Consider the following 27,304-nt stretch of genomic DNA (forward strand, 5'->3'; position numbering starts at 1 on the left):
GGTCGCCCCACCTTCTGACGGCCGCGCGAGGATCGAGCGCCCGCCGCGCGGATGCGTTTACACTTGGCAGTACGCGGCGACTGTGGGCACAGGCCTACTGTGCGCGGCGCCACGGGGACCGGCAAATTTAGACGCCCCCCCCCCCCCCCTATCTCCCCCCCCGCCCCCAGCTCGAGAACGAAAAGAGACGATGCTGCAACCCGCAGCGTCTTCGCGGCAGTCAGGAGCCGTTACTTCGTCACGGTATGATGTCCGGAAAAAACGTCTCTATAGCTTGTCTGCTTAGCTTTTTATGAGTTTTAATGCCCACGGACGTGGGTCCTCCCCCCAAAAATGGCGACAATCTACGTCATTTGGACTTTCCGGAAGTCTAGTCCAATGACGGTTAAAGAAACGAGCGTGACGAGTCGTAAAGCGTACTTATTATTACCGCTTCGCTGCAGGTGACGTTGCGGCTATCGCCGGAATGTCAAAAAAAAAAAATCACGGAGCGAGATGCGTGAACAAATCCGGACCGCAAGTTCGTCTGCTTCTTTTGCAGGAGTTGCGGTGACGTCAGGACGACGCCGAGCTCTGATTGGCTCTGATTGAAGGATAGTGGGTAGACCTCAATGCAAGCTGCCATGAGGTCTACCCACTATCCTTCTATCAATGCCAATGACAGCTTGGCGTTCTGACGTAACAGCAACTCCTGCAAACGAAGCAGACGAACTTGCTCCACGAAGTAAGGCAACGGGTTTTCGCGATTCTGGCAGATATGGTCGCTGAATAAGAGGAGCAGCCGCACAGGGCTCACTGGCGCCGCAGTGTACCAACTCCTGGTGGAGTTGCCTTCGACTGGACGGCCGCAGAGGGACTCAATAAGAGTACAGGCGTCTGCAGTATCATCAATCGTTGCACTGCCACAGTGAGAGTCGCTGTGATACGCGGCATCGCACAGTTGCGTTGTCATCAGCCGCAGACCGATGGAGAAGAACACGCGGCGAGTACCGATGTAGGGAATACGTTTCAGGAACCATAGTTTCAGTAAGGGCAACGCTGCCTTTTGACTGACGATATTTTAGGAATTAAGGCATTTATTTTGTGTACAGACTATTCCCAGCAGAGGTGTAACTCAATAATCTCGTCCCATTTGCTCAATGTGACGAGGAAGAAGGACGCATGTGGTCTTCGATGGAACAGGGCAGTGCCACTGCATGTTTCACGCGCTTGACCGCGCCCTATAGGTTACGCTCGGCGAGGAACTCTGCCAGATCGGCGATCCCCGGGATTGGCCAGTTCCAAGGTGCACCACGACGCTGACCAATCGCGGCGGTCGGCGATTTCGCGGGCGTTCTTGCCGATTGTTCAAATGAAGAAAGACCTTGTAAATCGTTCGGATAATTCGTACAACAATCTTCCCCGGCGAATCGCCGCTAGCCAAAGCGGTGGGAATAGCGATCGAGATTGCTGGGTTCGAGTCTACAGCTCAGAATAAAATATGATGAAGCAGGTAAATTCACATCATTGAGACTGGTTAGTGGCATATGTCAGAAGCTGATCACTACGTTTTCCTAGTTCGAATATGACGTGTTTCTTTTAGACAAACACGAAACTGTTCATAATCGGTGTTGCGTCAATAGAGGTACAGCATAGTTTCGCGACTTACCTCTGTTCATTTTTTAATTACTAATGACGGTTTGCAGCCAATGATACATTTCTGCTAACTGTAAAATAGGACGACGGGGAACAACGGTTTCCTTTGAATGCTTCAATTCTCTCCCATCCCATATTTCCTTTACTCACATATATCTACAAATGTCGGCAGCTTCGCGTAAGAGACGTCCTCGCTCTTCGTCTCACGTTTTCAAAAGCTTCGAAAAATGTTGCACTACATTGTGATGTCCAAACAAACTCAAGTTTCGACATTCTAGCTCCACGTCCAAGCTAATTCTTTCCTCTAATTCGATTCTGATTCGCCGCTAAGTGCCTCACGTCGTGCGCGCGAGAGTATCGGGTTTAACGTTTGAACTGCAGAACCATTTCATTGTTTAGGGCGGGCGATCGCACTTGCCTCGTTGAGTGCGCTTAAGTATGCACGCGCGCTCGTTCGACCGCGGGTATGAAGTCAAGGTCCGCACGAAACTGGAGCATGCGCGTACAGGCAGAGTGCGAAGGAAGTGTGCCGCGGCACGCCCGCCCCCGGTAAGAAAACTGTTCGACAGAAGAGCAATGACGGGGTAGACGCATCTGAAGAAAAGACGAATTAGATGTAACAACATCCTAGACTGTATAAGGGGCATCAGGGGAAGGACGGCAGTTGCGATTAAAATTTTTGTGTTACTTACGTCCCAACAGGTCCTGTACTAATTGCGTTAAACGCTATACGTTCATGCTATATGTTAAAACGTATTCGTTGTAAGCGAGTTTCTCGAAGACTATCTCGGGGCGGGCTTTACACAATAGCGTAAGACTGCACAAGCCGGCTGCTATCCAGACTACTTCCGAAATTGTGGAATATTCTCGGAGCAGAGATTAAAAGCTACCGCTCGATACAGAGGGTATATATAGTCGATGGGGACTTTTCTTAGACCGGACGCTGGCAATTGCGGACGCTGCGAGCGCTTGCTGGAATAGTACATGTCATAGCCTCCTATATATACTGGCCAAACCTGGCAGATCGCCACGAGAAGTGGCCGCCGAAACACAAAAGGTGGAGCGGCAGACAACGGATGAGAGGAGAGCCACGTGACTGGCGCCCCGCTGCGGCGAAACGCCGAAACACACTTCTCCCGAATGAACAAGTGTGTTTCGGGTCCTCGCCGCAGCAATAGCTGTGTGCTCACGTCCAGGTTTCCTGAGAAATGGCTCGTTGATGTTCTGTGCTACCAGATCCTCGCGCTCCAAATCTGCGACGGGGCACTCTATGGCTCCGTCGTTGAACTGCCACGCTTTGCGAGTAGAGGAGGCTATTTATAGAATGAAGGCCACGCTGCGGATTCGGTCGTCGTGGGTTCCATTCGCATCGAAACGTTTTAATAACCAAAGTTGTCTCTTTTTTTTTCGGATATAAATCAGTAGATAACTAATTGTTTACAAGTCGCTATACTAACATTGGTTCAATTAACCGGGCGGGAATCAAATTCTGAAATGCGGCTAGGTTTTTCAATAGAGGCGTAAACAAATGAAAAATTAAATTTATTTTTGTAAAGTTGGGTATTTTGGAACACACTGGTCTTCGAAATGTGTCCACACCGAACAAAAATCAGGTATGGTTTGGCATTCTTATTTTCGTCGAGTATACTTACTCATGCGGCGCTTCATGAAAGACACACCTGGAATTTCTAGTCACTGCGTGCTATCAAACACGTACATGAAGCACACACACACACACCCAAACACGCACACGGGGGCGCGTTAACAGACACTCGCGCGCACACACTCAGACATACACACGGACACGTGCACACGCGCGCACACACACACACACATTCGAGGCTCACGACCCAACCATCTACCTCAAGATAAACAACAAAAAAAAACATACAGAAAATACTAACCAGCATCGGCAGCGCTGTCTCGTCTTACAACATCAATAACCTTCAGGACGCAAAACGGCGGCGAATACCTCTCCCGTTCTCGAGTACACGACACAACTATTTTTCCCAGACTCACGTGGAAGGCCCAGACGGACCAAATAAAAACAAAAACTGCCGCACTCGCAATCGTAGACACACGCGCACGGCGGCATCGTTGTTACACAAGACGAAGGGAAACCCCGACACGGTGAGGGGTGGGCAAGAGGGCAAGAAAGCGACGTCTTCCAGCACGTCTGTGGAAAGTAGCAAGGACCCCACCACCGGGCATTCCGATGGCCGCTTCCAGTTTCTCTAATTGCACCTTCCACTTGTTCTCATAGACGGCCGAGAGAGAGAGAGAGAGCAAAGCGCGCGATTATCAAAGTCCCATCGCTCTCGCGCGCGAGCTATAGGATACACCGATTCCCCGACTCGCCCGGCAGCACGACGTCACTCTTCAAACCTGCAGCTTCGTGGTGTGGGCTTCTGGACAACCTCCTCCGTCTGTATGGCCAACAACACCTACAGGGTGTTCCGGAATAAAGCGTACAATGTTTTTGTAATCGCAAAAACCAACTACGCGTCGTCAAACGTTCAATTTTTGTCCATCTGGCAGCCCTAGCAGTCCTTACAAGATGCTAAGGTTTCCGAAGGACCCGTTATACCATTTAAAAGTTACGAGAGATTTTCGGAAATCTTCAATGGGAAGATGGCGGCCGACAAAGCCCAACGATTACAAGGGGCTGAACAGCGTCACCAAAAGCGCGTCCTGTAGCTTCTCACAATGAGGTCGACAGTAGCGCGCGCGGCGACGCCGAAATAAAGGCGTCTGCGGCTTTTGCGGCGTCTCCCATCGAGCTCCAGCAGCGTGTCTATGCAGCGGATCAGCGATCCACTAATGATGACGTCATGCCAAGGCCTTTTGTTGTCTCTTATGTGGTGTTGGTATACAGCCCGTGGAGGAAAACATTCGGAGGAATTATACACCTCGTTTAGGAGGTATATACGCTTGCGTGAAGCCCACGGAGAGATGGATCACGTCGCCGAGCCTTTCTTTTGTCCGATTTTCTTTTTACTTTGTTGTTGTTGTTTACTTTACATTTGGTGAGGTTGCTGCTATCCCAGATGTTTCTCGCGGACGTGTTTTACTACTCTATATCGCGGTGGGGTCGCCTGGCGGATGCGGGATTCGAGAGGAATCGAACTTGTAGAAGTTTCGCCAGTCGTGCGCGCCTATGAGAGAAAGAGAGAGGTAGCACGTCAGTTTCAGATAATCGAAGAACGTTTGGAAATGAGCTCGGAAATATCGAGGAGGGCGAACAATTTCCAGAGTACACGGACTGCAAACACACCCTATAAGCCGCGGACAATGCTAATGTATCGTGCGAAGAGATAGCCTGCAGACACTGTCTGAGTTGTTTTCCTTTCTTGTACAACGGTCACATTGTTCACACAATAGGGGAGTTTTAGGGAAATGTTTTTGCACACCCGATATGGTACGATATGGGCCCTCCGGTACAAACTGCGCCCACAAGAGTATTCTGCGGTAGCGCGTGCGCAGTTCGTACCGGACGGCCATTCGTACCGTATCGTATACGTGCGAAAACGATTCCCTAAACTCCCTAATAACTGTCTGCCGACATAGGTTCGAAGCACACAAATGTATGAAGGAAACGAGCGTCGAACTTATTATGCCTGGAGAATGTCTTCGGGTACTTCCGTCATCGTGTCTACTGCGAACACCGCGCCTTTTGTGTGATGTACAAGATGTGGGGCCCACGGCTTAAAAAGAAGCTCTGCGAATGGCAAGGCTGAAAATATGTCTACCCCTAAAAACAAACAGTCAGGACTGTGATACTTTGAATAACTTAAGCACGTGAAACTTCACGCTCAATGTCACAACGGAGACGTTTTCGTTTATAATTTTTTTTATATTTCACTCTTTTTTCGTGCTATGTGGGAGAGTAGATGCCCTGCATAATCGTAGAAGTGCATAAATATCTATACCAGCGGTCCCGAAAACGCGGCCCGCAGGCAACCGTCGACGAGTCTTCGGTTCCCAAGTTTAGAGCGCTAGACTTCGTTTCAGCTTTTGTCCGAGCGCAGTCAAAGCTGTGTGCAGCCGGAGCCAATCACACGCCGGCAATAGGTCACGCGATCTCGTCTGCACTTTTGTATCACTCCGCTGCTCCGCTGGTCGTCCGCACCGCCCGCGCTCGCCGAGTGGCCAAGGGGAATTTCGTCTGCTACGGGTGTATCAATAGTATCGTCTGCTACAGATATAAAAAGTGCCCTTTCACGTTTTGAAATTTAGTCACGGGGGATGTCCGTACGTAGGCTGGCCGCTGGCGTCTCTGCCCGAGCTTTCCACCTGTTCGGCGTAGTTTCGAGATGTAAGTACACGTTGGAAGGTGCTCGATAATTCGGCCGTTGATGTTTCCTTGTATTGTCTGGGCATACCAGGGTTCAAGGCACAGTCCTTTCCACCAGCTTTTCGGCGTTCAATGTGATCGGGATGTGAAGGGGCTCCCTGATTTCGCCGCGTATCAGTGAATTGTAGTGGCCCGGTTTGGTAACAGCTTCGTGATGCGACGCGGCCGGAGTCTCCTGCTAAATTCGAAAGTAGACATTCATCACGACCTCTCGCGCCTGACGCCCAAACGTGCCTTTGCGAAAGGAAGTTTTGAAGCGACTCCGTGAGCAAAGCAGCGAAGCATATGATTCGGCCATTACGGGAACAAAATCACACAGAAAAACCGAGCGCTGCAGCCGTGTTGCCAGCAGATGCACGTGTTTTCGCCGAACCACATGCATTTACATATATAAATAAAAACGTAAACTTCAAATATTTCATTGCTTTCGTTGCAAACGAATTTCAGCAGTAGCCATCTGGAATATTGTGCAATGTTTACGCACAAAACAGTTACAAAAAAACCTTTTGCGGATTACTTTGTGGTGTGTAGGAATGCTCTTTTCTAAGTTGCGCACCGCCCCTCAGCCTTTGGCTGCGCTCAGACGGAAGTTGAAACAAAGTATAGAAAGGGCGTGCGCCATAGCGACCCATCTCGCCGATTCACTTAAGCTCGAAAGGTAGCTCCCCCCTGCTTTTTTGAACTATTCACGTAGTTTATAATTATTTGTGTTCATTTGCCTTTTGTTTCCCTTCATTTTATGTTTCCAAGCTTTTTTTTTTTTCTTGTTAAACACTTGTGCACTAATTTTTCTACTAGGCTGCAAGAGCTAGCTCTTCGTTGAAGGCTGCATCTCGGCTGCGGGAACTCTCGATCAGCAAGAACAGCAACAGTCAAAGATAAAGCTACGAGCACGAGATTCTCGTCTTCAAAAAATACCACCATTAAAAAACAAGTTTTTTTTCTTCTTGTCAGAGTGTTGTAATAAAAATTGTCAGGAAAGCAAGAACTGTCAAATTACCTGATTCTTTTTCTACAGACATATCGAGCTTGTTTAATTCCTCGATGAATCGAGCAACGGGAATGATAGTGTACTTGTTCTCTTAATCTATAAATGGGCGGTGTCATTTCATTTTTTTTATCATGTCAAGTCAGGGTCGAAAGCAGTCATATAAACAAATCTAAAGATGTCACTGGCCAAGCTGCGAGTTAACAAAAAGTATAGAGTACGAGGTCTGTTTTCTTTTAAATATGTTAAATCTCCCCCCCCTCGCCCCTTTTACGTTGGCCCTCGGACCTTTCCAGGGAGGAATATTTGGTCCTCACACTCAAATGGGTTTGAGACCCCTGATATGTGTGGTGGAAAACTGATCTAACAAAAGAAAACCTTTCGAAGCCTCAAACTTACGCAACTTCTAAATATATATGTATATAGAAGACCTTGCGTATATGCATATGGCATAACCTGGGGTTTAAAAAAACCTTTTTGCCTTGGAAAATATTGCCTGTCACTGTACCTCTACTTTGCAGTCGGGCTGCTTGAGGGCGTCCATCAGAATCCTTAATCGGCACTTATAATTTCTGTTGCAATCTAAAGCGATCACAGACACCAAATGTTATCACCTACGTTGGTGCCACATACAAACATTCGAATGTGCTAGTAGTTGAATGAAAAGCTTTCACCTGCAACAGAAAATACAAAGAAAATACAAATTCGCAATTTAGTGTTTGTCCTTAGATGACTCACGTAGCGCTGTTCTTTGGGTCGACATTTGGATTTTCTTTGACAATTTAGGATCCTAAACAGCCCGAAAAAGCCAAGCTAGTATCACACCTGGTATTGTCGGACCAGAGTTCAGTGTATCTCGGTCCTAAATTGCCAAACAAGAGCTAGAGTTAGGCTTCACCGCCTGGTTTCTCGGTCTTTACATGATATCTCTGGGCCTCAGCCCCAGAGCAAATGCTAGAGTTGGGCTCCGCTGCCTGGCTAGTTAGGAAGGAGGCAAATTTCTTTGGCTTTGAAGGGACACTGACAGGGCATTTATGCTCGTCAATGTTTCTATTTGTACATAACATATGAGAGCCCAACTGCACAGAAAACAATTTGCGGCTTGAAATTCATTTTCTTTCCGCCCGAAAACCATCGATTGAGAACTGGCCGATTTGAGTCGCGCTCACTCTCTTCTTTGTGGTCACTTGCCGTTTTCTATGGTTTAGACACAACCATAAAGTTACTAACAATAAACGCTAGAGGTTCAGGTGGCGCTAGTGTGCTGCTGCATTTTGAAGCAGACAGCAACCATGCAGTCTAAATTAGACTTCCGGTAATGCATTCCTAAGGGAAAACTCTAATGCGTTTTCTCTTCGCGCTCAATTAAAATTGCAAATATTGCTTAGTCTTGAGACAGAATAAGAAGTTCGGAACGTTTTACAATCGGATGTACAAAAATATGTGCCAGATCGTTTTTCCTTATAATTCATGGCGTCGAACACTGCGCTAAAATAGCCCGATACACATGTGTAATACGTGTTGACGTTGCAAACTGCTAATATAGTGCCCGCATTTACACAAATGGTCAATACCATGAAGCACACAGAATCAATCAGCTTGACGAAACACCAAAATTATGCAAATATATGCCAAATCAAACAATCAAAACAGACGACAAAAACGAAGAATGGAGCTATGGAACGAATAACACGTACTGGATAAGTAACAAACTGTGCATGCATTCAAAAATAAACAAATGAATGAATGAATAAATGAATGAATGAATGAATGAATGAATGAATGACCAAAACAAAGCATTAACCGAGTGCTGTCGCTCTGAAATAAATACGATGGTTCTTGCTCTAAAATAAATAACTTTTGTCTTTTTCCTCCTGGTTATGCATAGATAATAAAATATAGCTTTGTTATCTCCTTCGAAATTTTTGACGATAGACGCTCCAAGCGCACGGTCGCTTGGAGCTTTCTCTAGATCTGTTCCACTTACACGTTATTTTCATTGCTTTCACGCTTTTCAGGCCTTTCAGGCAGTCCACTCGGTCTCGTCTTGGCCGTGTATTGACGGTATCTTGAGCTAGATTTTTATAAATCCTACAGATCATACGCGTCAAGATAGCCCTTCAGCACCGAAAATAACAAAACATAAATTCTGACTTTTTTTTTTTTTTTTTTTGCAGAACACTGGCAATTGTAACAAAATGTTGAGGTTTTTGTTGTTGAGCGTTTCTTCATATTTTGTCTCCATTGATCCGGCCACAGTCACTTTCAGTTTCGTTTCCGTCATCTGAATATTATTATAGCTTGAATAAACCGTACGCACTTCTTAATTTTTTTTTTTTTGCCTGAATTGATAGCTTGTATCGACATATACTGTACAACATAGACCTGGGTCTCAATATTTGCTAATTTAAATATCGCTCAGTAATAAAAAAAACAAATAAGTAAATAAATTACACTTTTATAATGCGAATAAAGCTACATAGTACCCGTTACGAGTAAAGAAAGTACGCTGATTTCTATTATTCCCTGGCGAAGAGAAAAATATCACCTATGTTTTCCCATAGGAATACATAGGAAGACTGGAAAGGTAGACTCCTTGCTGCCTGCTACAATTTGCAACCCAAAGTTCCGTAGACACTAATGCCAGCTGAGCGTCTAGCCGTTTATTGTAATAAATCTTTGAAAACAACCGCAGAAGATAATAAAAGTCGTGGGTCATTGAAGGCACACAATCAATACTAGAAATGGACAAAAATTATGATACACATTTTTTTGAGCTTCTAAAAAGTTGCAAAAACATTGATTCGCTGATTGAAAAAAAAAAGAGAAAAAGTTGCACAGCCAAGTGACTTTTGGAATCTTTCTTCTCTATATTTCTTCTTCCTCCCCAGTCCAGTTTAGATTTTAATCTTGAGCCGTTGCTTTTTTTTTTTTTTTTACTTTATTAAAAACATTAGTGATAGTGTAGCAAAATATTGATTGCGTAAGCTTCTAACACCATAAAAAATTACGAAGCAAAAAATTTAAAACAGTGTGTGTGTGTTTGTGTGTGTGTGTGTAAAGGGGGGGGGGTGTCAGTGTCCCTTCAACTAGCGTCTTGGAGCAAAACCCTACTAGGCCCGGGTTAGAGCCCCTGTATTGCCAAACTTGAAGTTAGGGTTTGGGATTGTCAAAGTTTAAGTTAGGCTGCCACAAGCGCGCGCGCACACACACACACATACCAGCCTCCTATGTGCTGACAAAGCCTGGCAGATTGCCCCGAGAAACGGCCGCCGAAATGGAAAAGGAGGAACGGCAGACAAAGGATGAGAGGAGAACCACGTGACTGGCGCCCCGTTGCGGCGAGACGCCGAAATACACTTCCCCCGCCGGGTCCTCGTCGCTGCAAAAGCTGTGCGCTGACGTCCAGGATCCCCGAGAAATGGCTCTTTGATGCACTGTGCTACCAGATCCTCGCGCTTTAAATCTGCGACCGGGAACTTTATGGCTTCGTCGTCCAACTGCCAGGCTCTGTGAGCATAGTGGAGGCTATGCTCATACTCACTTACTCGCTAAGAACAAAAACCCGTGCTTTGTTCTTGGCGTTCTCGGCGTCTCCCATGCATGGTCGCGCTCCCCCACCGCAGCGTGTTCGGCTTGAGAAAGAGGGGGCCGCCCTTAGCCAAATCTACCAAATCTCCACTTGCAGCGATTTATCGCTCGATTTATCACAAACCGCTTGCTCAAGGCTCCAAGAAGAAAATCGTGCACCCAACATATGCAAAAAGCAAGTTCGGGTATGTCCGCGACCGTGCCCACACAGGCGTGTGCTGTGCGCGCACGTTTGTATGCAATGAACGGGAAATATGCAGCCACCTTCGCCTCCACTGCTGCGCATTAACTTCTCCATCGCGCTCAAGCCTCCTTAACACCTTTTATTTTATATATGTACTTATCAGCGTAGCTTCGTAGTTTTTATTTGCACATAACACAAAATAGATAATTCTACCTTTATGTCCTGACCAACGAGTAGCTTTAAACAAAATTTATGATTCAGCATAATAGCCATCCTCATGAGGTATGTTTTATCTGTGAAAAAGCAAATGAAAGGAACAACCACCATAAAGAAAAAATGAAGAAGAATGCTTACTGAAAGCTATTCAGCGTATAATGTGAGTTCTGTAACTCCATACCCTAAGTGGCTCATTATCGGATACTATACGTATTAAGAACACACGCGCAACTTTCGTTCAGTTATCACGCGGTGGTAAAGTTGTGATTTGTAGATGGCAATTATCCCTTCAATGTGGCTGCCGCAAAACTGTTCACGCAACGATGCTGGAAATGCTAATAGTAGAGGCTTTCATCGGGTTTCCGGGGTGGTCAAAATGTATTAAGCCAAATCGTGCGCCATAAAATGTGGAGAGGGCTGGTATTCGAGCATCTTGGGAAAACAAATTTGTAAATATACGTGGTTAAAGGCACGCTTCCGATTACGTCAGCAGCAGCCGGATTTCAAGAGAAGCTTTCCTTTTCACAAAAGTCATTCTTGGAAAAATCGACTCTATTCAACGCAACGATGCGAATTTTCCGTCTATGCGTAGCGTGTGTAGATGTGAAGGCACTAAGAGGCGATCTGCTTCACATTCGTAAGCAGCGTCAACTGGTAAATGTTCGCAAACGACCTCTACTTCAAGTTTCATATGTGTTCGATGACTGCTGCTGTTTGCCCTGTTCCTCTCGGAATAAGCACCAAGCAACACACTGGGAACGTAGGCACACTCATTTTATCGCTGTAAAAGATACTAACTAAGCGACTAGAATAAAGCGTTTAAAAAAACATAACCAAAATGCTTTTTTTTTTTTTTTTGCTTTGGAACAGTTAGTGCTTTAGATGCCACTTTACAAGGAACAGAATCATTCAGCATTATAATTTCGCCTCCGTTATTTTCTGCCTACTTTTTTTCTTCTTACTTCTACTTCCCGCAATACACTGCCTTAACGCTTGCACTCGTTTGCTCATTTTGGATTCCTCCTAGGTGCGAAATTGGAGTAACAAGGGTGCCAGAACGACACCTCGTCCTTTCGCACCGAAACGACTTCTCTAATGCCCCAGGCAGACCTATTGTTTCAAAGAAGTGCCGAGGTGACGTCAGATGCGTTAGTTGGTCCATAGTAGACAAACTGACGCCTGCGATTTCAAGACAGAAGGGAAATCCCAGAACATCGGTAGAGCGCGCACACACATAGTGGAGCCACGCAGCGACGCTTACGCGCAAGAAAATAGGGCGACGTCTCGGGGAGACGGATGGGGTGCGTTATTAAGTTAGCTAGCGTGACGCACCTGCTGTAGCCACGCCAATTTGCCGGGTATCCATCCGCGTGCAATCACACCTCTGGCAGGACACCGTGCCGAGACCCTTCCGGTGTTTTACGCTTTCATTTTATTTTTTCGTTTAGATTTATGTGAGCGACAAACATCGATCTTGCAGTCCACCGACAAAAAGCCAAGCTGCAGCTTTTTTTTTTTTTTTTTGGCGTCCAGTGTCATCGTTCACGGTTTGTTCGCATATACGTTCTTTCGTGAAGTTGGTGAAGTTTGACCAGCGTAAGAAAGCAAAGGTATAAATAAAGCGTGTCTGCGAGTGATGATTGTCGTTGGCTGCTTTAGTGGGAAGGGGTTATTTTTTTTATCAACGTTGTCATAGAGGATCATCAAACTTGGTTATCTTAGTTTAACACTAAGACAACTGGTTGCGAGACTAGGCCGTCGTGCGTGCTACGGTGAGGAACGGCGACCGTGTTTTCCCTTACAAGTTATACGGTGCTACAATAACGAGAAAATATACCCAAATAAACGTGTTTTCTTTGCACCAGTACCTGCACAAGAAAACCACCTTCTTTCACAAAAATTATTTTGACAAGAAGAAAAGAAGAAACAAAAAGAACTGTTTGCTCTAGAAAACTCGCAGACGCGCGCTTCTTTTTTTAATGCTAAATTCCTGCATCACCGCTTGCACATCAGGCCTCAGGCGCCTATACGTGCAAGTGACAATGAAGTCTTCTTAAAACCTATTTTCGCACGTAGGTGCAGATCTACACGCGTCTATTTTTAAATAACCTTATAGTGTGAATAATCTAACGCCAACTTGCTGCTAATATCGGGCAGCTTCAGCAGGTTTGCTTTCTTTCTGCGCTTTTCTGGAATTCCCAGCGACATAAGGTGCGGCTCATTTATGCGATGGCTTCGAGTGACGGATCATACATTTTCCGACAGTGCACTCGAGACAGTCTGTGGCCTTCACTCTAGATATAAGAACAAACGCAATAGACGGGGAAGAAAAATAAATATAGTGGTCGCTGTGAAATGTTTGTTCTGCAAACGTCTCATACCAAAGTAAAGGCTGACATTTATCAACACTTCCCCGCCAAAGTTTGTAACTGTCTGCAAAGTAAGAATGTGGTTTATAAAACGTCTTACTTGGACTATGCCACATCTCACGCCGTGTGTTGAGCAGCCGGACGTATTGTTTCGATCAGCTAAAAATTGTGCGATATGATGTGGAAGTAAACGCTTCAGCCTATATATCTAGAATAAATAAACTGAGGAATACACTGCAGTGTTTCATGAAACTGTTCACTTTAAAATGAACGCTGGGAGATGAGTCCCGCAATATTTAAATGGTATCTCATTTTTTTAAAGAAAATATTTTCTAAGTAAAAGTAGTATATTTTTAGGGCTACCCGTAGCTATACGAGGTGTGAGCAAAAAGATTCGAGCCTGATTTTTTAGCGTAAAAGAAGAGAGGAAAGAACAGCAATGCGCGCGCAGCAGATGAAGGCAGGGCGCTACGCGAGTTTGTTTGACCACACGCACGAGCATAGACTTGCAAACCAAACCAAGAGCGAACATCAATTTTACGCCAAACTCGGCAAATCTAAAACAGAAAGCTCCAAAATGATTTAGAAGGCTTATGTCAAAAAGCAAAGAGGTGTGCGAGGCGTTTTGAGTGGCACACGCGCCTCAAGAATGGCAGAACATCACTGAAGTCTAGGAGAGGTCGGGAAGGTCGTCCTAACGCTCTTCGTCTTCAAGCGATGTTCTGCCGTTCCTGAAGCGTGAGTGCCACTTAAAACACTTAGCGAAATTCATCGGGTTTTGACACAAGCCTGCTGAATGATTTCAAAGGTCTCAGTTTTCATTTGCCGATTTTGACGCAAATTGATGTTCGCTCTCGCTCTGGTTTGCATTCTATCGTGAAATCGCATTGTGCCCGTACACGCGGTCACAAGAACTCTCATAGCGCGCAGCTCCAAATGTTCACGGAGCGAAGCCCTTTGGTATAACAAAACATGAAGGTCACTGCCTTCGACTGCATGCTGTGCGCGCATTACTGTGCTGCCCTCTCTTTTTACGCTACAAAGCCAGTCCCGGGACTTTTTGATCACACCTCGTACGGGTGCATTTCGGAGTGTGTATTCTTGAGCGATTAGTGTAAAACCCAAGTGCTGTATGGAATTAACTTTTACAACCCTGCTATCGAGATATTAAACAGACTAAGTAGTGGTTGAGATAGTTCCCAACTTAGCATGGACAAGTAAGACATTAGAACCGCGACTTTAAGGACTATAGGCAATGTTGTCTGATGGTGTAGTGCCATTTTCGTACAGTTTCCTGTAATCATTGTAAAAAAAATTACCGACAAAATAAAATAAAAACACAGATGTTAAATTGTTTTTAGCGCGCTATACGTAAAACATGTATGGACACAAACTCCAATGTTCCTTGTTTTCTCGGCTGCGATTAATCCCAACACCTTCTCCGCTTTCCCAACATACGCCAAGCCGAGACAAAAGGTACCGCTGCACGCAGGTGCTAACAACAAGAGGAAGCGCGACAAAGGACACGAATAAAGAGAACACCCGCCCTCCCAGGTGGCACTACATACACACCAAAAGCAAAACAAACGCGCGCGCTCGCTCGCGCGCGCGTGTGCCATGAGGCTTTTTACGTGTCTGCTGGCGGCGATTCCAGCTGTTCGAAATTAGGCGCTCTCTCTTATCTACCTGGTAGAAACCTGCACAGACGCACGCGAAGAGCTAGACACACAAACAAACGTCGTATACGGCCAAAAACGCACGGACAACCGGGATGGTCGGCGAACACGCACACGCGGTGCAAACTCGAACATTGCTGGGGAGTGTGGCAGATGCGCCGGCAAAATTGCCCCCGAACAATTTTGTGGAGGGAGGGTACGACGAGAAGGTGAATAAGCATGCGCAAGCGCATGTGTGTTAAAGGAGAGCGGTGGGGGGGGGGGGGGGGGGGGGGGCGCAACGCCATCTCGGAGAGATTAATGGAACTTGGTTCGGAATACGATCCTGGTACGGGTATGAGAAGTTAACAGCTACGCAAGCTTTGTCGGCATGTGAAGTTGGATGTATTATATTGATGGAGAAAAACTATATAAGAGAAATTCCGAGGGGTGAATAAGATTTCCCCTTTTTTGTTTTTGTTTTTTTAAAGAAACACCTAAGCTGCTAAGCCTCTCAAGTGTATCGGGTACATCTGTGTTCGCTTGCTGCGGGGAGATAATAAGCTGTTCGACACTCGCCCGCGTTCCTTAAGCTATCACTAACTATATACGAAGTCGTAGTGCACCGAAGAACTTCCGTAGCACAGCGGAAGATCACCGACACGTCGTCAAGTTACAATTGGTTGAGTCATATCCAGTTCTTGAAAGACCACATACAACCATACGCACCCCCACGCGATGCTCGCGAGCATGTCTGCGTTTGTCTAGACCAGTTGTGGTCAGTGCGCGTGCGCGGAAACGAAGTTCGCGTGAAGTGACTCTTCTGCGCATGCGCGACGTCGACAGCAGCGCCGCCGCTGCGACGTGACGTCAAAGCTGCGCATTGGCAGAGAGAAACAGATCGTTCGTTTGGACGTAATTTGGAAGTAGCCAAACGCCCAAGCCAATCGGTGCGACGGAGGTAAACAACGGATAGCCCGAATTACGTTTAAAGATATACAATGGGCGAGAGCGTAGCCCAAGCTGTTGGAGAAGAGGGGGGGGGGGGGGGGGGGAGGAACTATACCCTCTGACCCGGAGCCTCTTTCGTGTGTTCAAAGACGTCGTTTTTTGTCCCCTTTGGGAACTATACCTGTAACTCAAAAGTTTTACATAAGCGGCTCTTTTTCCCTCTCGCGCTCGTGACTTCGACAGCACTCTGCGCACCTATAGCGAGCTGCGCGCAGCGACTGTAGCCTTTGCCATTTGCTACGTAACGGTGAGACGCACTCATGTTATCTCTTTCTTTTTTATTTTTGTATTTTCTTGAAGTTTGAGGTTTTGGTTTCTTTTCCACTAAGCTGTGGCGCTCACGAAACAACCGCAGAGTCTACAGGTCGGTAAACCAGGTCGGGATGCAACCAGGAACATTGGACCGATTTATTGCCCCCTTTCCAAAGCGAGCATGTTCCGGCTTGCTAACCTCTGAAAGAATGCTAGCAATGAAAAAAAAAAAAACACAAAACAACAACAACAACAAAGGATCGCTTAATCTTGGGAACGCTTTCTGACGAGAAGCGGGAGCCTCCACCACGACTAATACAGCCGCGAATGTGCGTCTGTGAGATAAAGTACTAACGAACGAACATGTGTGAAACAATTTAAAGCGAACAAAAAGTTTTGTGTGTATGCCACGGCAACCATAAAAAACAAAATGTCTGCCGCATACAACAAACAAAAAAGGAAGAAAAAAAAAGACGTGGACGGATTCAGAAAAAAAAAATTGTACCACTCTCAGACTCAGTCACGAAATCCATTATGTTACGGCAAGGAGAGCTCGCGCGTTTGTACAAGCGAGAAATCTTAATTTCCTATTTTTGCTTACATATCTTTTCGCCTCGTTAATATGGTTGATGTTCTGTTTTCTTGCCGTTGTTGGTGGCGGTGGTGTTGTTGTTGTTGTTATGGCTGCTGAACTTGTCTGTCTCACTCTTTGGCGATCGTGTTTTTCTTTTTCTTTGGCGAGTTTAATAGATGACGCGTATAGCTTTTGGCCTTGGCCTTGTCGAAGGAGCGTCCGTGTGTGTCTATAGACTTCGCGGGTGAGATAGAATTTGCTGAGAAGCGGGCAGCAGGCCGCGGAATGTCGGTCGGTGGTCCTTTGAAATTGACGGGTAATTCTTCTTGCAGGCTGCTTTTTTAGCTTCATATTAGATAGTCGCAATGCTTTTCGTGACCCCTAGTGCTTTCTATTACACTAAATCAAAGCGTTACAGCGTGAAGTGTCTGGGATATTATAAATTTATGGAATGTTTGTTTTTCCTGTTTCTTTTTTTGTTTTTCTTTACTAATGTGCATATATTTTTGTTGGTTCACTCTTAAATTTTTATCTATTAACGATGTTTCTGAGGAGTGCCGACTTCTTAAAGACCTCAAACTTTCAAAACAAACTTTTTTCTTCAAGGAATTTTAAGAATATCCAGTTTGCCAGACAGATATATACTCGAAATCAGAGTTGGTTGTACAGGGCGGAAATTCTCAAAATCTATGCCTTACTAATTGTGATGCAGCAAGATTTTCGTGTTATGGTATTTGTTCTAGATCTAAGAACCAATATATGTAAGTTCTATCACAGAGAATATGCGTTCGTTATGGGTAACTAACTGTCTACGGCAATTCAGCAGGATCAGGGCTGCAAATGCATGCCTTTAAAGGTCGAGAAAATTACCTTCCTAAATTTTGATACCGTTTCTCTTTTCTTTTTTTTTTTTCTTCTTTGTTGGAAATAGAAATAGACAGTTAACAAAAGAAAATAATATGTTTGTGAGCAAAGCTCGCCAAGCGTATGGCCCTTGAAAAGAAAATCATCAAGGTTCAAATCAGCAGAACAAAACTTTCTTCTAAAAGACTTAAATAAATAAACTAAAGCTCGAAGTGAATTGGGGCTAATGCACGCCATGTTCCCATAATTTTCCTACGTGACATGATCAACGCAGGTGGCTTTACAACAGAAAATGCACACATGCTTCCATTGGCGAAAAGCACTGTATTCTAAATATAAACAAGATAATTCAGAACGCGACTTAACAGGCTAACAAAAACTGTCTCAAAGGAACGAGCATGCCAAACAAAAATTTTTTTAATTAAAAAATTATGTTGTGCAATAGTAACGCCGGTAATTACATTTTGAAGTTAGGAGTGATACCAAAACTAAGTTCTATCTTGAGCTTGACGTTTTGCAATATAAGTTTCTTTCAGAATCACCTAAAATTCAAAATGTCTAGCGACGTTAATATTGAGCTAAAGTTGTTGTTCTTGTGTTTGGTAGGTTGGGTTGGTAGGTTGGCTGCTTGTTGTTGTTGTTGTTTGTGTTGGTGTTGTAGTTGTTGTTGTTGTCGTTGCTTCGGGAGGTTTCATACTGTGACGTACGTTTTTATCATAAGCACGTAAAATTTATCTTTAGAGTTGTCTCACTCAGGGCCGTAACCAGGGGGGGGGGGGGTTAGGGGGTTCTGACCCCCCCCCCCCCCCCCGAAATTTTTTTCTGGGTACGGCCCTGGTCGGTGCACTTGCAGCCAGCCGATTTTAATCTCCACCTCTGCGCACGCGCAGTGGCACCGGTCGGCTACCAGGTACCAAACCGGGACCGGTTCTTCGGTTTGCTATAACTCTCCATTATATGCCACCGATGCACATGATTCATAGGCGAAAATAAGACAAAATGGCCGCCGTTGTCCCCGAAACCCCCCCCCCCCCCCCCCCCCCGAAATTTTTTTCTGGGTACGGCCCTGGTCTCACTCCAAAGCAGTTTTAGCGTAACGTCATTACGATTTCAACCTACCGGCTATACTTTTCATATATTTTTTCAATGTATTTTAGTGTTCTTTTGTTTTAGCGGTAGGGTTGACCCAGTTTGGCCACGAAAGTGTGCGCATTAAAATTATATATATGTTTTTTCTGACATAACACTACTAGATTCAGAATGTACTTTAGGTTTTTTCTCCGGAGCATTTCATAAAAATGCAAAGTTTGTATGCTTTTGATGTGCCACACCGCCAATAGTCCGCTTTCTTTGAAGAAACGAGTTCCACCTGCGCATTCGAACTGCTCACAACTCGTGTGGGCAAGAGCGCTTCTTTTATAAAAATGAAGTCGTGTATCGTAATTTGATATATCAAAGAAACAGCCATAAGAGAAATGCTTTCCCGAGAGCACGGGCTAGCATATATATATATGATGTCACTAATAATAAATATATCCAGATGCTCGTAGATCGATAACCCATATTAAGAACTATAAGAGCAAAAGGTCTAGTACATCCACATCTGGAAAGTCAGACACTACTTTTTAAGGAGCCTGTTCAGTTAATTGTTTACACCGTAGACACTAAAAAAAAAGCAATTCATTACTTTCCTTGTTACACAAAAGGATAAAAGAAGCGTTTCATTCGAATTAGTGTGATTGAATGGTTTCGGGAAATTTCAAATAAGTTAAGAAATTGCACAAAACAGTAGCACATTAAGAAAAACCTTTAGCAATGACAACAGAACCTCACCACTCGGAAATCTATATTAACATAATAGGTCCGTCAAATGTTTAGAACAAATATGACTAGTTTATGACCTATTAGCACTCCCTCGTGACGCATTATTTTATATTCTGTGTTAAAAACGACCACCTCCCCAAGTCGCGGAGTCCACGAAGGCATCTCGTCGGTGTTTGAGACACCCAATCACATAAAATGTTTCTGTCTTCGTATAACGTATTACATATTATAAAGTAAAGTCGGCCAATATAACAATTAATTGTCCACGGTGTGGTACTATACCACTAAGACGGTCGACAGTAGTTATTTCCAAATTACATTTCTTGTACAAACATGCCCCAAAAAACTTGTAAAGTTCACACAGTCATGGGCGTACCAACCGGGGGGGGGGGGGATGGGGGGTGCGCTTGCCCTTCCAGTTCTCAGAGTGTGTGTGTGTGTGGGAGGGGGGGGGCAAGGCATGTGTTTCCCCCCCCCCCCCCCTGAACCAGCCGCCACTGAGCAGGACGAATACCGGCCGGCGGCGCCCAAGATATGCCAAGGGCACCGCCCCCCGGTCCTGGGGGAGGGGGGGGGGTCTGATTTGCCCCCCCCTCTTCCCCCCCCCCCCCCGCATTCAAAATCAAGTTGGTACGCCACTGCACACAGTGCATTATATAATAGGTAACCTTCCTGTTAACTTTTTTCTTCTCACTTGCGATTCGAGTTTTTGCACACCCTTTTTCATGACTTCGAACACCTGCAGGACGTAAAAGGCCTAACGGAAAAATGATTTAAAGGAAGAATAGCGGCTGCCTCTACTAACACAAATATAATTGATACTATATGCGTAGACGCTTGTATTTCATAATTAGTACGTTCCCTATTTTCAAATTTTTACTTATCTTCTTTTGGTGAGGTGCATGATAAAAAGAAGTACACATTGAATCTGCACTTCGTAAGGAGACGGCACATTTGAATTACAGCTTGGTGGCTTTAGTTCATAAATATAGCATGGAACCGAACCTTGAGGCAGCAAGATGCCCAATTGATTAGAATGACCATCGCATGTTGCTATGCTTTCCTTACGGTCTAAACAACTAAAATATGGCTTGCTGACTTGTTCGTTTCATTTAGCAAAAACGCTTCGTTGAATGCATTACGACATAATAATAAATGATTTCTTAAATCATCGCCTAGTGAGAAATGATGTCCATAAAAACATGGGTTTTGGTACATTAAAATATGCTTCTCAACGATAAGCGATTTGACAGATCTTTTTAAGAAAGCTGCATTACGTCGGTAACAGTCCATCGTGCAAAACAAAAATGTGTAACATGCCGTAGGGTCCGACGTTCCCGGGTTTTAGATTTTTTTTCGAAAATCTGCGGTAATAATCGGGCGCTTTGTTGAAAGTCGGTAATCAGGGAGAAATTAAATTTTTTATTAAATTATTCTGGAATTCGGACTTTTAAGTTTATATATATATATATATATATATATAATTAAAAATAAGGATACTTTTTTTCGCACTTAAGTCATTGAAGGATGCGAGATCTCGTTGGAACACGGTATAACAGCTCACTTGGCATTCTTCATTTTTCATAATCACTGGAGCAGTGATTATGTTCGGAAGATTACGTGATCTTCCGAATGTGCAGCGTATCTGTCTCCATGCTCCTGTTCGGTCTTTGCACATGTCTGAATCGACCATTTGCTATATTACCCAAGCATCAAGGAGAATGCAGGAATTGGTGTTCCACGCGCCACACGCGCACACCTTACCCGTATAAAAGATTCGAAGTAAATAATCAAAATAAAGCGTTAACGAACGCGCGTGCAAGATACAATTTGTGTTAGGTTTTTGCTTTAGAAAATTTACTACTGCTGAGGCCAGCACGTGCGGCGCGTGGAACACCAATCCCTGCAATCTCCTTGATGCTTAGGCAATATTGCAATAGGTCTATTGAGAGAACGTTATCGCAACATTACAGTTTACGCGTACATCTGCAATGCACAACAATATCACGTCAGCTGGGCAGAGAAATAATATCTGCTGTTCCTTTCAGAACAAATTGTTAAAAACAACTTTAATTTTTTTTTCTACCTCTTTTTGCGTTGGTTGAAACGGAAATGGAAGGGAAAAGAATGCTTTACGATAGATGTAAAATGGACCTTTCGGGGGCTCGAGTTTTGTCACCGTAGTTCACTGAAGCCAACAGAATCTTGGTTCCTTTCAGAGGTCTGGAACTAACGCACCTGTTCCTAGCAAATAGTCCTTTCTAAATAAATAACAATAAATATATATATATATATATATATATATATATATATAATATATATATATATTCAGAGCAGAGTAATTTTGAAAAGGCTGGAATTCAATTTTTTAATTCGGGGGAAAGTCAGGATTAATACGATTTTCAAGAAACATGTTCGGGGTGTAAATATCAGGAACTGGTTAGTGGGAAAATGGTAAGGAAAATAAAGTTAAAATAAAACAAAAATATATAGATATATATAGATATATATTAGGGTGCGCGCAAATATAATTTTATAAAATAACTAAGTGCACGCATATTTCAAAAAACAAACAAAGTAGCTTTAAAAAATCTGACATAAAAAAACTGGCAATTGTTGCGAGACGATGTCCATGGACAAGGTCGACATAATAAAATTGTTAGGAGACGATAATGACATACCGGATGCACCATCATGAATTTAGCTCCGGCGTTTTAAAACCTGCGGTGTGCAAGTGCATAAGTCTAACTCAGTAACTCATCGTCACATATCTGTATCACGAATATTTCTAATCGTCCACGTGCGGTGCGTATGGACTACAGAAGATAACCATAGTTGGAACAGCACGACGTCCGGATTTGAAACAATGATCAACCTAGAGTCTAAGTTTCGAAAAGAAATCAACAAAGTGAGCGCGTATCTGACGCCTGCAGGGACGGGACTCCGAAAAGCAGACGACGGAATAAGCAGAGAGCGAAATATCAAACGTCTGATCGGCGACGTACGACGCTGACCGCCGAAAAAAAGGGTTAGGGTGACGGCGTGAAACTTACCGACATGCCACCGTGACGTCAGACTTGACGTTCCGGGACGGCCGACGCACAGACAACCGCACGGCTTGCCCGTTGTCGTGCGCCACAACTCACGATGTTCACGCACATCCGAGCAGACGCTTCTCTGCGCACAATCCACCTCACAACCTTGATCCTCGAGTCCTTTTCGGCGCGAGGACTTCAGAAGCTCACACACACACCTGCGACTTGTCTCGACTTTTCACGGCTTGAACAAAGAAACGAAAAAGAAATGGCTAAGAAACTTTGGCGCTCACGGCGTCTTCGATGTTTGGCGCACGTAAAAAGGAACGCGCCGGAGTTGTTGGAAAACCCCCGCCGCGCGGCGGCCGGTGGAAAAAAAGCGAGAAGGCTCGCTTGCTCGGAATACGAAACCTCGTCTCGGCTGAGAACCGCATGGCCACTCGGGGAGGCGGGTCTTCCGGAGTGACGTCACTCGACTGCTCCCACCCTCGTTGCGTCGATATGGGTGGAGTTTCGGCGGCGCGCTCGTTGGGAATTCGAACGGTGAGCGGAGATTTATTTATGCGGCTCGGCCGGATCGGTTTTTTTTCTGCAGGCGGCGGTGGCTGGTCTGACAACTGTGTGCGCGTGCTTGTTTTGAAGGAGAGACCTTCGGGCGGCGCGACTCACAAATGTGTCATTCGATATAGAGCGGACACCTTGAGAGGATATGGATTACGTTACTACGAAAATAATCAAGCTTAGGAAGTCAAGACAGACACCTGTTGTTGTTGTCTTCTTTTTTTTCCCTTAGACTATGCTTTGCGGCCTGCCAGTCGATGCGAAGTTCAATATAATAAGCAGCGGCAACGCCCTGACGTCAATCGTGTGATTCTCAATCGCTTTTGGGAGCGACTGCCAGCACACGAGGTCCTCTACCTCATTATTTGAGTATTATTTTTTTTTTAGAAATACTGCGACCCATTTGAAATCATTGCGCGAGTGTGTATTACACAATACGTTGCGAATGCTTCAAAAAATTATCAAACAAGCATGGAAAAAGGGAATTCCAGTAAAGATACTGACTCAGTATATAAAGGGCCTTAACCAGTTTTGTGCTTGGAGCAATTTTAGAAGCAGAAAAACCTCGTTTTAAAGTACCCTTGTATCAGAAAGAGACGTTTTGGAGCAGCTCTGGAGCACCACCTGAGGGGCGTTTGGAGCAATTCGGTGCTGCAGTTTTCTATTAGGGGTCTTGACTTGCATTCATTTAATCAAAACTGTGTGATGGCCATTAAAAGACCCGAGCTAGCAGTCCTACTGTACTAGCAGAACTGCTTTTCTAGGGCTGTAAACCAGTGCCACAAACTGAATCAAAGTTGTGTTTTCTTTCCATCATAGTGCTAGTGGACAAAAGGCGGCAGGATTGATGCAAGCCTGCTATCACCCTAGAGATGTACCATGGTAACTCTCTATATAATTAATAGAGGTATCATGTTACAAGAAACTCGGCATTTTCTGTACCTCATACTTCCAAAAGACAACATGTTTTGTTACAAACATCTTACTTATGATGGATCTTTGTAACAATCTCTCACTGTGTAAACGTAGCGTCTAATTTGCTTCGCTTTCCCTCAGTCGTGATTGCGGTCTAGCTGTCAGGGAATCACACAAACTAGTTCAAAAAATACGTTTTAGGTCCGGTAATGCGCAGGCAGTTTAACAATGAGAAGGACGATCAAGGATTTACATACTTGGACATGAAAGAAGCAACAATTCGTGACAAAGCAATCCTGACCAAATATGCTGACGAAAAAAAAGCCATGTGCGGGCACACATTTACAAAACAGTTTCACGCTTCTGTACCTCATAACACCAACACGTACACGCAAAAACAAAAACGCGCTTGTTTATTATTAGTATATTCCGAGATGCTCACAAAACTAAATAAACCATGCGACGCTAGGGCTTTGTGGCAAAATTGGCATGCAAGAATGCCGCGGGGCACGAAACCTGGATTAGGTTGTGATTTCTAAACTCAACTGGGTTCTCACAGTTATCAGCTGCAAAAAAAAAAAGAAAACTCTTCCGAAAACTAATCCGTTCATGAATTAGTTTGGCGCGATTTTTCCCTTATAGGATGCAAGAAAGTAGAAATTTATGAAATGGTCGCAAATTATGGTGCAAAAACACTGAATTTGAATTTGCACAGTCAGAACGAAAAGGCAAGTTTCATTGTTCGTGAAATAATATCGTCATGCGATAGGAAACGTATGTAAGCACTTCGAACTTATTCGATAGTTACAGCAGGCGCTATAAAGTAGGTTTGTCACTACAATGAATAGGAAACTGAGATTAAAAATGTTCAATAACTGAGAAAGTCCAAGCGCTTGATCTAATCGGCATGAAACACGCCGACTCTAGCGATGTCAAACAAAGTGTTTTAATTTAACCTGCTGAAAATAGATTGAACTGCCTATATGTATATTAAATCCAGCTGATTGACAACCCCTTTTAAATAAGGGCGCTACAAAAGCGACCCATACCCCAGTATAGACACGACTAAAGTGCTACAAGCAGTTAACTTGACATTAGTGGTTGGAATACTTCAAAGTTAGCTTGACGTATCCCGACCTTCTCAGAGCTTTAGACGAAAAACCTTGTAACAGGTTGGCCTCATTTAAGGTCAAGTGTAAAGAAAATTCTCGCATTCTTAAACTCATACATAAAATTACTTACCCAATGACATAGCAAAAAGCAAAAAGCTCGCCAGTGTGAGTATTTTACTGTTTTGATGATTTCTCACCTTATTATACTTTACCGGTTTGTCGAATTTCTACATAAAATAACAGCACCCCTTCATTCGACTTAGATATCCACACAAGAATTCCGGTATATTGCGAGTCTAGTTTGATGAGCGTGTGAACATCTCATAATATTGTCAATATTTTGCACAGGCACGTAGCCAGAATTTTGTTTCGGGGGGGGGGGGGGGGGGGGGCGTTCATGAAAAAATGCTGTATGAGGGAGAAGGGAGAGAGGAGGTCCCCAAAAAGGGAAGATTTCGGGGGGGGGGGGGGGGGGGCGGGTGTATAATATTTTGCTTTGAGGGAATGAAGTTTCTTATTGCATTTTACTTTATAAGGAGGTTCGCAGAACGGGTGACAACCGTACTTGTTTTAAGGCGCCCACAACTTAAGATTATTTTAATGATTCTATTGTTAGGCCTTATGAATAACAGTGTTATTCTCATTTGACACCTTTTTGCTTCAGTCAAAAAGTGTACAAGGGACTCATCAAACACTTGCTGCTACTTACAGATATAATGTCGTCATACAATTTGAATTTTTGTAATAAAGACGAACATTAGTTGGTGTGACCTCAACAATATTATGAGCACAATACACGAATCGCTAATACAGTTACTTGCTAGACGCGTGATCTAACCCTTACGAAGTAGCCGCACTCCCAGAAGAAAAAAAAAACGCTGGCATCTCTTTTTGATAGTATTTATTTCAATGGATTACATTTTTTCTTTTAGTTTTAAAACTAGATGGAACATCTAAACATAATCGAACGCCTTTCACTAACTTCTGAAAAAGAAAAAAAAAACTCGACCTCTTATGCAAGGACGTAGCCATATGATTAGTAATTTTATATCAAGAGTTGCGTGGTGTTCAAAGACGTTTTGTGGTAAGCATGCTTGTGTGAACTGAGGTTTCAATTGCTTTCAAGATATTAAAAAATTTGAGCATATAGACGGTATTTTCGAAAATGCTTACTGGTGAAGGATATCAATGAAATCGCCACATTGTTAATAATTACAAATCCGTTGCCAGATCTGAAAAATTAAAATATTTGGTCTGGTTTCCCAAGTCCAACTATGCAGTTTCTGAGGATAAAGACTTCTTAAAAAGTAAAGTCATGTGCCCCGATGGCCAATGAATAGTGAGAAAGGCTAGGTTTAGGAACACGAACAGAGCCAGAACTTTTTTATGGTAAAGATCTAAGAGAACGTTTCGGACAGCAGAAATACTGGTAACAAAACAAAAACAGTTCTGATAAACACTCAATAATTAAACTCAATGCAAGGGTGATCTACAGCAACTAATTACTCCGTCTTTGCGCGATGAGCATGATAAATTCGCCCTTCCTGCGCTTTTGATCACACAAAAAGCCTAGTATATCTGCCATTTTTTCACAGAAGTATTTGTTAATTTGCCACCTGTATTTTTCCACCATCGCATAAACAAATGCGATATGCTATTTGTAGATTGATACATACAAATAATTTGCTATAAGTGTTTTCTATCTAGAAATAGCCGTTCGAAAAATTGTCGATAAAAATTCCAAGCACAAATAATACAACCCTTCTTGTCAAGAAAATGATATATGCATCCCTCAAATCTATAGCGTGAACTTTTAATTCTGTAAGTACGTTTGCATCTTCCTTCGCTGTCAATCATTGTTGGCGAATTCTATCGCCCCGTGGCCGTGATAGTGCCTTTCTTGTTAAATTGTACAATTGTATGGAGCACTTTTTTATTCCCTGGTATTGCTAATATTTATGGCGGTGATTTTAATTATACCGGTGTAAATCGGAAAGAATAGCATTTATTAACTTCTTTTATGGCTCAAGGAGAAGGGTCGAGATTTATTGTCTCGATAAATAGCTACGGTTTAACTTAAATGGTAATGGTACCCACAATAAGTAACTCTATTCGGTACATTGTTTTACCTCGAATGTACAAATTCTTAAATCAGTTCGGTTTT

The 27,304-nt window shown here is 44.0% G+C and overlaps 1 protein-coding gene across 1 annotated transcript in view; it reads right to left on the minus strand.

The window, feature by feature from the left end:
- The window catches only part of LOC8041104 (transcription factor Sp9), a 180,621-nt gene extending 157,665 nt beyond the window's left edge, over window positions 1-22,956 (minus strand). The window contains exon 1 of the mRNA XM_040504260.2: window positions 22,571-22,956. The gene's annotated coding sequence lies outside the window, so the exon portion shown is untranslated. The remainder of the gene's footprint in view (window positions 1-22,570) is intronic.
- Between the last annotated feature and the right edge of the window lie 4,348 nt (window positions 22,957-27,304).

This window comes from Ixodes scapularis, unplaced genomic scaffold (assembly GCF_016920785.2).
Source record: "Ixodes scapularis isolate PalLabHiFi unplaced genomic scaffold, ASM1692078v2 PGA_scaffold11__112_contigs__length_91849675, whole genome shotgun sequence".
In the NCBI taxonomy this organism is placed as follows: domain Eukaryota; kingdom Metazoa; phylum Arthropoda; class Arachnida; order Ixodida; family Ixodidae; genus Ixodes; species Ixodes scapularis.